Raw genomic sequence first — 15,225 nt, forward strand, 5'->3', positions numbered from 1 at the left:
GTTAATTGAAAAGCAACTGAAAGGAGCGATATATGATCGTTGGCTTGCAATATTACAACAATATAATTTCGAAATTCGTTACAAGCCAGCTGCGCAAATGCAAGTAGTGGATGCTTATCTCGTTGCATTGATAGTGATGTGTCCGGTGAGAATTCAAGTCAGGCGGAAGATGACCTCTTTTTTCCGTATGTTCAGGAAACGGCAGAACAAATTAGTATTTCGATTCCCGTCGAGAACAATACACAAAACTTAAACTTTGTCGACTTCGAAATAGAAGAAACCGATCTTGATGCGGGTTATACAGCCGATACCGAAGATTAATATATTTCGCCAAAATTTAGCGAAAATGATTTTATTTCTGCAAATTTACAATGCCTACATATATCCCAATTGAACAGACCAAGGATGAAGCTAGAAATATTAAATTTGAATTTTTCGATTCTCCATGTAAAGATACAACTTCTCTTTTGAAACCGAAGTTGCGACCAAAACGTGAAATAATTTCCGACGGATATGACTGCATTTCCGACATTACACAGAACATAGAAAATATCAAAACCGAATATGTTCATGAAGATCAATGTTTAATACTGAACAACTTAGGCAATGATAACATTTTAAAACCGTTGAAAGTGACAGAAAGTTCCTGTTTGATTAATGAAACTAGTGAGAACTCATCGAAAATTAGCCGATAGACTTAATCCGTACATTCAAAAAGGAACACAATGGGATGGGACAGTGTGCTACCTGTCGTGACATTTTCAATGAATGCATCAGTAAATTCCTCTACAAAATATTCGCCTTTTGAGAACATATACGGTGCAAGACGTAAATTTCCGCGTTGTTTGTCACATCAAACCGATTTCTCATCTTTACCTAACGATTATCGTGACTATGTAGAAAAACCGGCCAAAAAGATTGATATAATTAGGGAGGAGATTCAAACAAATGCACAACGATCAGATCAGGAGAATTGATGATGGATCGCTACAATAAAAAGACAAACCCGTTGCAGTTAATTGTTGGAGACTATGTTTATATGCTTAAAGACCCGAACGGGCCAGGCCGCAAGTTTCAACCAAAATATAGTGGACCCTTTATTGTGCACCCTATTAAGTCACCTCACTTTGTGAATCTTAGAGAGCCGTCTACCGGAAAAGTTTAAAAAAATGATGCTTATCTAAATAGAGACTAAGTAGCATATGTTCGTGCACCCGAACCGTCAGTCTACTTTTACTCAGAAGTGCACACATCCAAAATTAATCGTGAACCAGATTATCATACTTCAGACAGTGAGACAGAATATATCTCACCCTTACAATCTCAACAGACTCAACCGATTGTGCTTCGTTTTACACGAAATCACACACGTCCTGTACGTTTTCAAAGTTCATCTTCTGATACAAACTCTTCCGATGAAGTTACAACACAGTCAGACGCTTATTATAAAGTGAAGCGAATATTATCTCAAAGTAAAAGAAATGGAAACAGAATATTGTGTGCAATTTAAGGTGAACCAGCACAAAATAACTCATGGATACCAGTTAAATTCGCATACACAACAGATTGTCCAGTCAAAGCCACCGCCATGTGTAGACTAGTGATGTTTATGAATACATTGTTTATTTGTGTTTTATGACAATATTGATTTGTTTGTCATGAATACTAAAAAGTGGTAAATGTATTTTTTTTTATCGTATTACACAGATGTTAATTTTGTGAAGGGTAGAACATTCTGGAAACATTTGAAGAACTAAATATTAAATATTGGACTATTCGGGAAATGATTGTATTTCCGTCTGTTTTCTTAAAAGAACAATATTTTGGTGTAATATGTCTAAAAGTAATTTTATGTTTAATGTGTATATATACGTCTATCATTTTGATATATAGAAAGTGAAAAATTGTTGTGAGAAAGTACTTGACAGTGCAATGGATGTCAGTTTGGCGGAAAGATGTACGTTTTGATCTGAATAGATTTGTTTTATTATTAATCTGTAATAAGTGTTTATTTGATACAAAATATCAAGAGAATTTTTATTTATGTTTTGATAGCAGTTTTCAAAGGATTTTTTTTTCAAGTAATTGTTATTGAATTTTTTGTTGAAATTTTATTCTTGATTGTATATTTTTCAGTCTTACAATTTGAGAGTAGTAAAGTAAATTAAGCAGAAAAGTTTCTAATTTCAGTAATTCATTTTGCTGAATGTTAAATTATATTTTAGATAAAATTGAGAATGGAAATGGGGAATGTGTCAAAGAGACAACAACCCGACCATAGAGCAGACAACAGCCGAAGGCCACCAATGGGTCTTCAATGCAGCGAGAAACTCCCGCACTCGGAGGCGTCCTTCAGCTGGCCCCTAAACAAATATGTATACTAGTTCAGTGATAATGGACGTCATACTAAACGCCAAATTATACACAAGAAACTAAAATTAAAAATGATACAAGACTAACAAAGGCCAGAGGCTCCTGATTTGGGACAGGCGCAAAAATGCGGCGGGGTTAAACATGTTTTTGATATCTCAACCCTCCCCCTATACCTCTAGCCAATGTGGAAAAAACAAACGTACAACAGTACGCACAGTAAAACTCAGTTTAAGAGAAGTCCGAGTCCGATGTCAGAATAGGAAACAAAAGAAAATAAACAAAATGACAATAATACATAAATAACAACAGACTACTAGCAGTTACTGACATGCCAGCTCCAGACCTCAATTAAACTGATTGAAAGATTATGTCTTCATCATATGAATATCAGGCACAATCCCTCCTGTTAGGGGTTTAGTATTATACCATCATAAAATATATGAGAAGAACATAACCCGTGTCATGCCAACAACTGGTTTTAGAATAAATATGTTTAATTCCGATGCAAAGACCCTATAAGTGAATCAATATTAAAGCCAAAATATGCAATCTTTAATGACCTGACATCAGTATCGTAACTATATCCCTTCTTGATAAGTCTGTTTAAAGGTTTTGTTAGCTTTTGAGGTGAATACTGACATTTTTGTGCTTTGTAAAGAATATTACCATAAAAGATTGGATGTGAAATACCCGAACGTATAAGATGTCTGCATGTTGAGTTATATTTACGAATGATGTCCTTATACCGATGATAAAATTTAGTAAATGTTTTGACTAGTTTATGATATCGAAAACCCTGGTGTAATAATTTTTCAGTAATACATCAATTTCTCTCGCTAAAATCTAATACGTTGTTACATATATACACGAGCGAATCGTACAAGTTGAGATATATAAACACCATAAGATGGTGACAAGGGAACGTCACCATCTAAAAATGGATAATTAACGATAGGAAATGAAAAATCATCTCTTTTATCATAAATTTTTGTATTAAGCTTCCCGTTAATGATATAGATATCAAGATCGAGGAAAGGACAGTGAGTTTGCTTTTAAATGAATAGTATTTTATTAAGTTTGGTAAACAGCAAATAATTGCATTTAAAAAAGCAATTAAAGAGAAAAATACTGCATTTTCATGAGCAACAGTGTTGTCATTTGTAATGACGGATTTGGTGAACAATACCAGAAACAAACCTATTTTTTATGGTTATATTTGTAGAGGCAGTGTATCTGATCAATGTGTTGCTTTAGTTGTATTTTCATTTAATAAGAGCCAAGTTCTCTGCTGGTGCCATCATTTATAAAAGTTTGCTCTGTATACCAATTTTATAGTTGAATGTGCAGTAGATAGTGATTTTTGAGTAAAGCATGTATGCATACATTTGATAGTAGATTGTATAATAGATTGAAGACGTAATTAGGCATGCTTGTTTATGAAAGTATTGGATTTTTGATTTTTTTTAAATGACCAAAGCGCCTTGACCATTAAAAACAAACTGGGTTTTTTTATTTGCTCGGGGGGGGGGGGGGTGTTATAGGTCAGTTTGGTAAGGTCAAGACGTTTGGTTAAGTTAACATATGTTTATCTCTCCTTAACAAGTTATTGGGTTTTGCGTATTGCGGAATACAGTCCGTATTTGGTTTATATATTAGTTTTTACAGTTAATTGTTCTCTGGATTTATTGTGACCATACATGTACGTGTGTGTTTGTGATTGATTAACGCCACTTTCAACACTATTGTGCTATTTCGTGGCGGTCAGTTTTTATTGGTGTAGGAAGCCGGATTGTCCGGAGAGAACCACCGACCTTCGGTAGGAAAACTGACAATCCTAGTCACTGATTAAGATTGGAGTCGAGTGCACCTGCCCCGTGCGGGATTCGAACTCACAACCTCAGTGTCGACTGGCTAGTGATACAGTAGTTCGACTACTTAGGCCACTCGGCCACCGAGGCCCCTCGTGTGCGTTTGTGAAATAGAACTTTAATAATTTGAAAAGTAGCTTATTATTTATGCCAAAGTAAAACATAAAAATTTTAACATTGAAATCGGCAGTATTTGGATTATATGTGTACTATAGTATATTGCAATTGGAATGTCTCTAAGTGTTGATAATTACGCAGTACAGTAGAACGTTCTTAGTGGAAATAATCTGGACAAAATTCAAAACAAGTCTTATAAAACTAATAGAGAAGTATATACCAAAAACACAATCAGAGGGAACAAGACCAGATAACCATGGATAGATAAAAAAAGTTAAAGCCGGAATAAGAAGGAGAAACAAATTATACAACCGAAAGAAGAAATCAAAACAAGCATCTGATTTAAGGAAATACAAAGACAGCAAAAAAATGGCACAAAAGACAGAGCGTAACTCCTACTGGAACTGTATAAATAACATCATAGAAGTAGGAGATGAACATCATGACCAACCCAGCAAACAGAAACGCTTTTGGGGTTATATCAAATCATTAAAAAAGGACAACACAAGGATTGTCCCTCTAAAAGACAACGGAAGATTATCAATATCGCAATAGACGAAGCTAACATCTTGGACAGACAGTACCAATCAGTCTGTACTAAGGAAGATAACAAGGACATACCAATACCAACAGGTAAAAAATATCCACCAATGCCAGAGATTAAAGTTACAACAGGAGGCGTTAAAAAGTTATTAAACAAATGCAACCCAAGTAAAGCCTGCGGCACTGATAAAATACTGGCAATTATTATTTCCTATCATTCCTTGCTTTATATATTTTTGGTTTTATTTTATAAAATTACTCTTTTTCTTGCGACAACCGGAAGCGTTGAGTATTGGTCAAGATTGACAGTTCAACGTACGATGTAGATGTAGATACAGACTTATTTTTTCGTATCGCTCATGTGATAAGATTGATCAGGAGCGTTTCAGAGTTTATTTGGCCAATTACGAGTGTTCAACATCATAAACACTCAGACAGTTAGCAAGAGATAATTATCCAGGCCGACAGTAAAACCTATTCCTGGGTAGGAGGTGGGTGTATTTGTCGATTATTAAATACGCTGCTACCTGGACTGAATGGGGCCGTTAAATCCGATGCCCAGTGTGGGGAGTGTGCCACTGTCTCTGTACATTAAAGAACCTTTTCAACAACTCTTGATAGGTGGCCTATCTCAACATAACAATTGTCCATACCCAACATACTTTCCATTTCTCAGTGACATTCGAAATTCCGCGGCCATTTCGACACGCATAGCAAAAGCTAAACCTAACTGATTTTTTTTGTTTGGCCTATTCCTGAATATGCATGAAACATTTGCTACTGGGTGTGAGGGAAACAATAATCAATTAATAAGGGAGGCGAAAAAGTAACTTGTCGAATCTAAGCTATACATCTAAGAGTATTTGTCTTATCTAGACTGATTTGTAAATCTAATTAAACGTGAGCTGTAATTGACACGATTTCGGGGCATAAGCTATTTGGTGCAGTTTCAGACTATTTGCCAAGCCGGAGACATATATATATATTTCACTGATCGAATTCTCCCTCATTTATTAAAAAAAAAAAAAAAACACTAACTATGTAGTCTTATTTCATTTTATGTCCATGAATGATCTTCTAAAACGCCAATTCTGTATCTTTTATCTACAAATTAAATAAAAGTAGATATGTATACGCATAGTCATGTGTAATTAAATACGCCGATACAAAATGTCGTATCATGACTAATTGCAGTAGGCTTACAAAAATACTTAAACCCCAAAATATCTTGTTATCAAATTTGATCAGACAACAACAAACGCGGCAATCCATAGTTTATTCTGGATTTATTCTCATATTGGTCCTTAAATAGTTACTGTTCATGAATTTGTGTATGGACAAGATTTTGAAGACGATTACGTATGTTTCAAGTTGGATAAATCCAAATTTTTACATAAAGTTAAGTTAATTTTAATGTCGTGAATACTTTGTTTGAAATTAAAAACATTACTTACTTCTCAATTACACCGGGGCGCCAACCTCTTTGCTGTTGTGAACGACATGAACGTGATGATGCACACATCTTGTTCCGCAGCAGGAATATACACATCTATAAATCTCATGTGAACCGATGGCGTGATGGCGACATCCCTCGTCACTATGGCAATGTATGTGGAAGGTACATCTACATCCTTTTCCAAACATGTCGTCGCTCCATCGCTTGTCTCTTCTTAGTGACGTTCTCAGTGCTGTTTCCTTTTTCTTCAGTGGATTTGATAAAACTGGGGAAAATAAAGCAATGGTAAGGAGATAACATTATTCTAAACATGACCTACATAAAACGTAGGTTTCACTGTCTAAATTTAATTTTCAATGTATTCAGTATTCCTCTCACTTATCTAAGTTTTTCGAAGCAAGTAATTTGTCATTTCATATATTAATATGTCTGTAAAGAAACTGAATTCAGAGTAAAACTTTTTAAATACATACCACTATTAAGAATAAGTAAAATAAGAAACGATAACAACCAAATTTTCAACATCCTTACATGTGTATGTATATTATTTTGTCTGACAGGATTACTTATATCGATGTATATAAATGTAAATAAGTAAACAACCTTACTAGTCTGTATAAATGTGATAAGAGCAAGATTTATCCTATACACCCAATGTAACCAATTATAAATGTTTTTATTTTCCGTAGGTTAAGGGGATACAAGGGTTGCTATCAAAACAGACTATTTAGTCTTATGGATGTGCAGAATCGCTTTTTCATCCTTTGATAGAGAAAGAAATTAACAAATAATTGAAGTGCAGAGGAAATCCATTACAGTAACTATACTTAGATTGACAAAGGTTAATGGTAATATGAATACGAACTGTGCATTACATTTTGTTCCTACACGATGATTCAACTTTCAGGAATTTATAATGAAAGTGGTATTTCACATACTAGTAATCTTTAACTACATTCAGATTGATTAAACGTTAAAGGTATAATAAATACGAACTCTCCATTATATTTGGTTCGTACTCGATGATTCCACTTTCATGATTTTATATTAAAACGTGGTATTCCACAAAATCTGTAACAACATACAGATTGTTTAAAAGTTAATGGCATTATTAAAACGAACTCTACATCAAGTTTTGTTCCTTCTCGATCGGCTTCCACTTTCAGGAATTTATAATAAAAGTGTTATTTCACAAATTCTTTAACAACATACAGTTTGATAAAACGTAATGGTATTATATGAATACAAACTCTCCATTACCTATTCGATGATTTCACTTGCATGATTTTATATTAAAACGTGGTATTTCATAACTTTAACTACATACAGATTGATAAAACGTTAATGGTATTATGATTACGAACTCTCCATCACATTTATTCCTACTTGATGATTCCACTTTCAGGAATTTATAATGTACTGGTATATTGCAATTAGAATGTCTCTGCGTTTTGCATTGTATCAGAATAAATAATGACGTCTATATACAGCAGATCGCATTTTCTCGTATCGGTCCCTTGTTACATTTATCAGGAGCGTCTCAGAGTTTCAACAGGCTGACAGCAAGCAAGAGGTATTTCTCCAGGCCGGCAGTAAAACCAATGCCATGAGTCGAAGGTTTTGCTTATTTGTCGATGAGTAAATACGCAACTACCCATGGCCGGAATAGGAACGTTATTATCTCCAATGTCCGGTGTTAGGAGTGTGCCACGGTCTCTGTAATTAAGAAACTTTTCAACAACTCTTGAAGTGGTCTGTAGGTGGCCCGTTTCAAGGCAACAATTGCCCAAACCCAACATGCTCTCCAATTACAAAAAGAAAACCGCCTAACTGATTTGTTTTCCGATTTGATTTTGTCCTGAATATACATGAAACTATTTGCCACTGCACTCAAGGTAAACAATAATCAATATGGCGTCAGGTCTAAATAGATCGAAGGGCATTTAATTCGTCTAATCTTGGCGGGTTTTTTTTGGGGGGGGGGGTGGATTTGGCTAGTTGGTGCAATTTCAGACCATTCGCCCAGTCGGAGATATATGCGGTTTTTATCCAACGCAATCATAGGTTTGAACGTTGTTTTCAATTTAGACGTGTTAATATTTTTTCGTTTGGGCTTGTATTATATTTGCCTTCAGGTTTATATGATCCGTTTATCCTATTTCGACTCTTCAAAATTCAAGAGTCTATCCTAAATTGAGGTAAATTATATGGCCTTCCAAATACCGTTTCGATTCCTAACATCACTGAAGAGACATTAATTTTCGAAATCCGGGTATGGTGTACCAATTTGTGCACCTCATGTTTACGGTATTCCATCTTTTCCTCAAGTTTATTGTTTTCTGTTTGGTATTAAATTAATAATTAGGATCCATTTTGTTACATCTGGTAATACGTTTATTTGGTAATCGCCATGGCAGTCAGCAAAGTTTAAGAACATCCGTTGTTCGACCTGTTAGTCAAATGCGTTTTGTTAAAATATACTTTTTCACTTTTTTGGTCTTTTGGAAACTGTTGTTTGTGCTGTAATTAGACCCCTCTACCAAGAAATTTGTTTTGCATGCACGCGTATAAAGATTGTGGTTTTTATCCAACGCAATCATAGGTTTGAACGTTGTTTTCAATTTAGACTTGTTTATATATATAATTATATATCATTAATAAGATTCTTCTTAATTTATTTAAAGTCAAAACATACAATCACTAATCACTAAAATTTAACTTATTTAATATTATGCACATGAATGTTCTACTAACACATCAGTTCTCAGTTCTGCATCTTTTATCTAAAAATTAAAAAATGTATGTTATGTACATTTTTAAATATACACATGATCATGTATGATTAATACGCCGATACAAATGTAGTTAAGGGCCTCGGTGGCCGAGTGGTCTAAGTAGTTCAACTACTGTATACTAGCCTGTCAACGCTGATGTAGCAAGCGCGTTCGACTCCAATCTTAATTGACTAGGATTGTAAGTTTTCCTACTGAAGGTCGGTGTTTCACTCCGAGCACTCCGGCTTCCTCCATCAATACAAACTAGCCGCCACGGCATAGTCAATAGTGCTGAAAGTGGCATTAAACACCAATCAATCAATCAATTGATCACAATGTAGTTTATCAGTTTGGGCACTGGTTGCAGAAGACTTACAAAAAAACCCTTTTTTAGCCTCAACATCTAGATATCAATTTCGTTTAGGCAACAACAAACATGACAAACCATTCTTTATCCTAGATTTATTCACAACTTTGTCCATTATCTGGTAACTTTGCATAGCTTTGTGAATGCGCAAGATTTTGAAGACGATGTCGTATGTGTTTATATAATACTAAATCGGCTTTACATAAAGTATAATTTCATTTCGTCAATACCATGTTCATATTTGATGGAAAATAAATAAAAAAACAATCAGACTCTTGTGTACATCCCAATCGTAATCTTGCTGATATTTATAGCTATGAGTGTTCCAGGCGAAGGTCAAACCTGAAAAAAGAAAATTCGAGTACAGCAAACTGGACTTTGTTAGACATTAGTAACAAAACTTACTACTCAATTAAATCGCATTGCCAACCTCTTTACTAGTGTGAGGCACGTGAATGTGATGGTGCACACATTTTGTTCCGCAGCAGTTGGAATAGACACATCTATAAATCTCATGAGAATCTACAGCATGATGGCGACATTCAGCGTCATTACGACAATGTACGTGGAAGTCACAACTGCATCCTCTTCCAAACAAGTCGGCGCCCCATCGCCTTTCTCTTCTCAGTGACGATGTCAGTGATGTTTCTTTTTTCTTCAGTGGATTTGATTTCACTGGAAAAGGGTAATAATTAGGAGATAACTCTATTGGATTTACAATATAGCAAAGTACTCTCGACCAATGGAATTGTAGGATTTGATGTTCTTTATATTGTGAGGAATTAACGTAAATCATGTTCTTAGTATGGGGTTATCCTATTATAATATTTACAGTAGAACAGAGAACAAAGAGTTTCCGTAGATGAGTTACAACTGCCCCGAAGCACATTTATTAGCTTGAACGGATTATTAATAAAAAATAATTGAAAGTTGAATTTTGAAACAAACAAACAAAAAAATAAAAAAACGTTTAAAGTTTACTGGTGCAGTAAAATTGATACCGTTTATAATGTTATTATGTGAATATTTAGAACTTCACAATTACAAAAAAATTAAGAAATATCAAACCAATGCCAAAAAGAAGAAAAAGAATAAAAAACACTTTTAAACTTAAATTTTACCTATATCGTTGGCTAATAAGCTTACCAATACTCAAAACTCAGATTACTGTATCCACAGTTAGTATATAATCATTTTCAATATACTCACACAACAGAAAATTAAATTGACTTTGGAATTTTCTATAAAAAGCATTTTATTTGAACATTTAAATTTTAGTTATTAATTTTTCTGTGTAAAGAGCTGAAATAGAATTGTCTGTGGAATACAATCGAGTTGTAACTCGGATTTTGAATATATTGAATTGAACTGTAAATAAACAAAAAGATGATTTCTCACTTTGATATTATATATATATAACTTACATTCATATTCACAATTAGAAAACTTCTACATTGTAGATGTGTTATCTAATGTCTTAAACACAATTTATTAAAATTTCCCAAATTATAAGTAAGTCCTTACATCACTAGGACTAATCCATAAATGAAATGCCTAAAAAGGAAGCCATGCATTAATTAAAAACATTGCACTGACAATGAAACAAATTCTCAATTAAAACCAATCAAGAGAGCCTTTTGAGCCTTGAACACTTTACAATAATCTAAGTTTGTAAGTAAATGATAATCCCTTTCTTCATAATAAGTACTAGCTAACGCTCGTACTTAATCGTGAAGAAAGGGATTATAATTCTCTTACATATACTTAAAGCATGGCATACGTTAAACGGTTTTACTGTCGCAAATTTAGTTTACCCAACAACGTTTTTTGTCAGTGATTGATGTTATTGAATTTTGCATTTTCTTTCTGCGAGTATTTGAAGAAATCAGCATTTCCTTAAAGGTTTAATGTGTACAATATTCCTCTAAATTTATATCTAAGTTCATTTAAAGCATTTAAATTTTAATTACATATAATATGTCCTTAGAGAAACTGAAATGTATTCAAATTAACATTAATTCAATACATACCACAATTAAGACTAAGTAAAATAAGAAACGATAACAACGATAACCAAATTTTCAACATCCTTACTTGTCTATGTATTTTATTTTGTCTGACAGGATTACTTATGTCGATATTTATGACTGTAAATAAGTAAACAACCTTACTAGTCTGTATAAATGTGATAAGAGCGAGATTTATCCTGTAATATCCCAATGTAACCAATTATAAATGTTTTTATTTTCCATAGGTTAAGGAGATACAAGGGTTGCTATCAAAACAGACTATTTAGTTTTATGGATGTGCAGAATCGCTTTTTCATTCTTTGATGGAGATAGAAATAAACAAATATTTGAAGTGCAGAGGAAATCTATTACTACATTTAGATTGGTAAAAGGTTAATGGTATTAGGAATAAACTAAGCATGCATACAATTTGATGCCTTTTTTACACATGAAAATATTCTTGCTCAAAATATTTAATCTACACCAAACTAAAAATCTATAAGCAATGTATTTATTTTAAACAAACTTAAAGTTCAAATGTCGCATACAATCTGGAATTTCCTATTTTGAAAAAAATTCTGAAAGTAAAATTGTATTTGTTTTTCTACCAGAAACCCTTAGAAAATCTAATGGCGAAAGCAAAACAAGTAAAACATAAAACTTTGGTTGCTTAGTAGGCCCCAGCTGGTACAGTGGTAATTTTGGAAGGAAAACTATATGTAGCACTATTATTTTGGCGCTTCTACTGAAAAACCCACGGTGAATAAAATAGATAATGACATTGAGCTTGAAATGTGTATTTTGTTGAAAGATGACATCTAGTAATTGAATAATTGAGTTGTTGTAATCAGTGTCTTGATGTGTCACGTAGTATTGAACGAAACGAATATGAGTTCTGTACCAGATGTTGCAGGGGTTTTGCATGATGACATTGTATGTTTATTACTACCGGTAATTTCATACGGCTTTATACTAATATAATTTTATAAACCGTTTTATTTCTAAATCAAAAGAAATCACCGTTTAGTCAAAGTAAACGAGTGCACAAATTTAGAAAACAAAAATTAACATTTCATTTTTTTTTCAAAGAGCGGTTTCTGCTCATTTGTTTTTTCCAAAAGTGTTAATCAAAGAATCAATATTCAATTCAAGATGAGCAGATGTTGAAATTTACAAATAATGTATAACATTTACCATTGTATTTAATTTATTTGGTAAACTATAATTATCCAAAAGACAAGATGGATATGAAAATTCTTTCTGGAGAAATTATAAGACAAATCTCCATATATATGCAATATATAACTTAAAGTTCATTAAAAGCATATCACTTGATATAACTTCCGTTTCTTGTTTCTTATCATATTGTGTCCAGTCGGTAAATTGACATTGAAACAAGAAAAAAACACATCCTTTAAATGTACCATCACTGTAGAGAATTGAATAAGGGAATGTGGAAGTTTACACTTCAAGGGATATGGGAAAATGAAATATATGATAAAATATTAACCAATTATGAACACCTATTATCAAAGTGACGTATATATATATATATGCAGTCCGATCACTCTAGTAACTTCAACCAGTTGATATAGTTCTATTTTGATAAGATTTGACAAGGAATTGTTAGTTAGCGTTTTCCGTCAACTTAATTTTTTTCATTATGGGAATAAAATTCAAATTGCATCCAAATAGATTCAAAAGAATGAACTTATTGCCGAGCCCTAACTTGTAGTAAACTACAAGACATGTTGTTGTGTTGCTGTCTACGAGATACATGTAAACAAAACCCAATTTTAGGTCGTGATCAAGTACGCACAAAAATGTAATAAGAGAAAACTCTAAATGAGGATGAACAAAGAAAGAAGACAGCTTAAAGGAAAATCAAATTGGATTATTACAAAAGAAATCCAAAGGAAACAGTCATTCTTTATTTTTCCCTGGATAAACATGGTTGGAATACAAATAGTTGGGAGTTAGTGAAACAATATTGTTTTCACAAATTTTCGCGCAATTTGACCTCTTCTTCTTTGCCTGAGGGTGTTGGGATCTTATTTTCTTAATAATTTCTAAAATTTAAGAAAGGTATGTTATGAATCATGCCAGTACCGAAGCACTGTCAGTTTCTAAGATATGAACAACTTTATCCATGTCATAATCACTATATGATACAGTGTCATCATCAGCATCATTATAAATTTTGCATTTTGTATAAAAATAAATATGTCATTTATGAAGTGATTGAAAAGAACAGGTCCAAGTATATACCCTTATGATAGATCTTTAAACATCTGATCCCATTCACTGTTAGAATTTCCAATTTTGATACGTCTTTCTGTTTTCTAGATAAGTTTGTAATAATTTTATAGAGTTTTTTGACAGACCATATGCTTTCAATTTTAGTAAAAGCAGAGATATATTTCTTTCTGGTAAAAGTAAATCGTGTATTAAACAATCAAATGCATTAAATAGATCCATCGAATTGCAGCAACACATTTGTTGTCGTCCTGAGCTTTTGTTCCTATCTTTTATCTTTAAAAGTACTGCTTGGCAACCAAAACCAGAGCTAAATAGTGCTAAAAGTAGAGGTTTATTTAAAAATTTCACTAATTGATCGTGTTTTGCTCCTTGGTAAATTTTGGAAATACACAGATAACACACTTGCAGGTCTATACTTTCCGTTGTCTATAGATATCATTCTTCTAATACAGTGAGGAAACCTGGACAGCTTTAATCATTTTTAAAAGGATATGATGTTACTGGTTGTGCCATTTATAAAATGTTGGCGAAAGCAGGGACTGTATAGAAAGTCCCTGTTGAAAGTAACATATCCTGCAGTTGTTCTTATATATAATTTATTAATTTATTTGTTTACTCGCAAATTCTTCGGTTACGGCTGAGTCTACTATACTATGTATTATAGTAGTCTCACCCTTACCGAAAAATAAGCCTTGTGGCAAACATTTGCAGCAAACTAGCAGCAAACATTGCCGCAACCATTTTACCATGCAAATGAAGGTTGCGGCAAGCTTGCAGCAAACATAATTATGCAAATTAGATTTGCTGCAAACTTGCGGCAAACTTGCAGGAACTACACATATACCAAAGTCACGTGTGTCTGAGACACATTCAATTTATCTCTTTCAAATTACACATCAACATTTTAAAAAAGAACTTCCTGCCTGTATACAAACAGTCATTGAAAGAATACTTGCAAACTTATCTGAGATTTAAGGAAATACATACATGCATTTCATTTTTGAAAAAGGGGACGGGGGTCATTTTCAAATGATATCATATACCGGTATTGTATTAAGAAATAAAAAAGGATAAATCTCAAATGTGTAGTGAGCATAAAGCTAGGTAATAATTGCATTACAAAATTGAAATGAACTTTATTAAACAGTATACATTTAATCAGTTACAAAATTCAAACTTATAATAGCTAGAGTATTTCAGACACATAGTTGTTAACTTAATTATGTATGATGGTGACATTAATTATGTTATTAAATCAACAGTTCTGTGAATAATTTGTACTTACAAAATTACAAATTGAATATCCTTTATTATTGAACCAAAATGCCACCTTGATCTCTTTTATATAACATTACTCAAACACAAATTTTCAACATGACCTAGCCCACAATTTCAAATTGTTAGCTTCCAGGAAGTGCCAACTAGGCATGCCCAGTCAATTGTGTAATTCTGGCAAACA

General features: G+C 33.1%; 1 long non-coding RNA gene across 1 annotated transcript; it reads right to left on the reverse strand.

Moving 5' to 3' along the window:
• Window positions 1–5,895: 5,895 nt before the first annotated feature.
• Window positions 5,896–6,904, reverse strand: LOC127725926 (uncharacterized). The gene is made up of 3 exons (XR_007993280.1): window positions 6,831–6,904; window positions 6,356–6,622; window positions 5,896–6,005 (listed from the first exon to the last, which is right to left on the reverse strand). It is a non-coding gene; the product is annotated as an uncharacterized LOC127725926 (long non-coding RNA).
• Window positions 6,905–15,225: the final 8,321 nt, after the last annotated feature.

Source organism: Mytilus californianus, unplaced genomic scaffold, assembly GCF_021869535.1.
Source record: "Mytilus californianus isolate M0D057914Y unplaced genomic scaffold, xbMytCali1.0.p SCAF_15, whole genome shotgun sequence".
Lineage (NCBI taxonomy): Eukaryota > Metazoa > Mollusca > Bivalvia > Mytilida > Mytilidae > Mytilus > Mytilus californianus.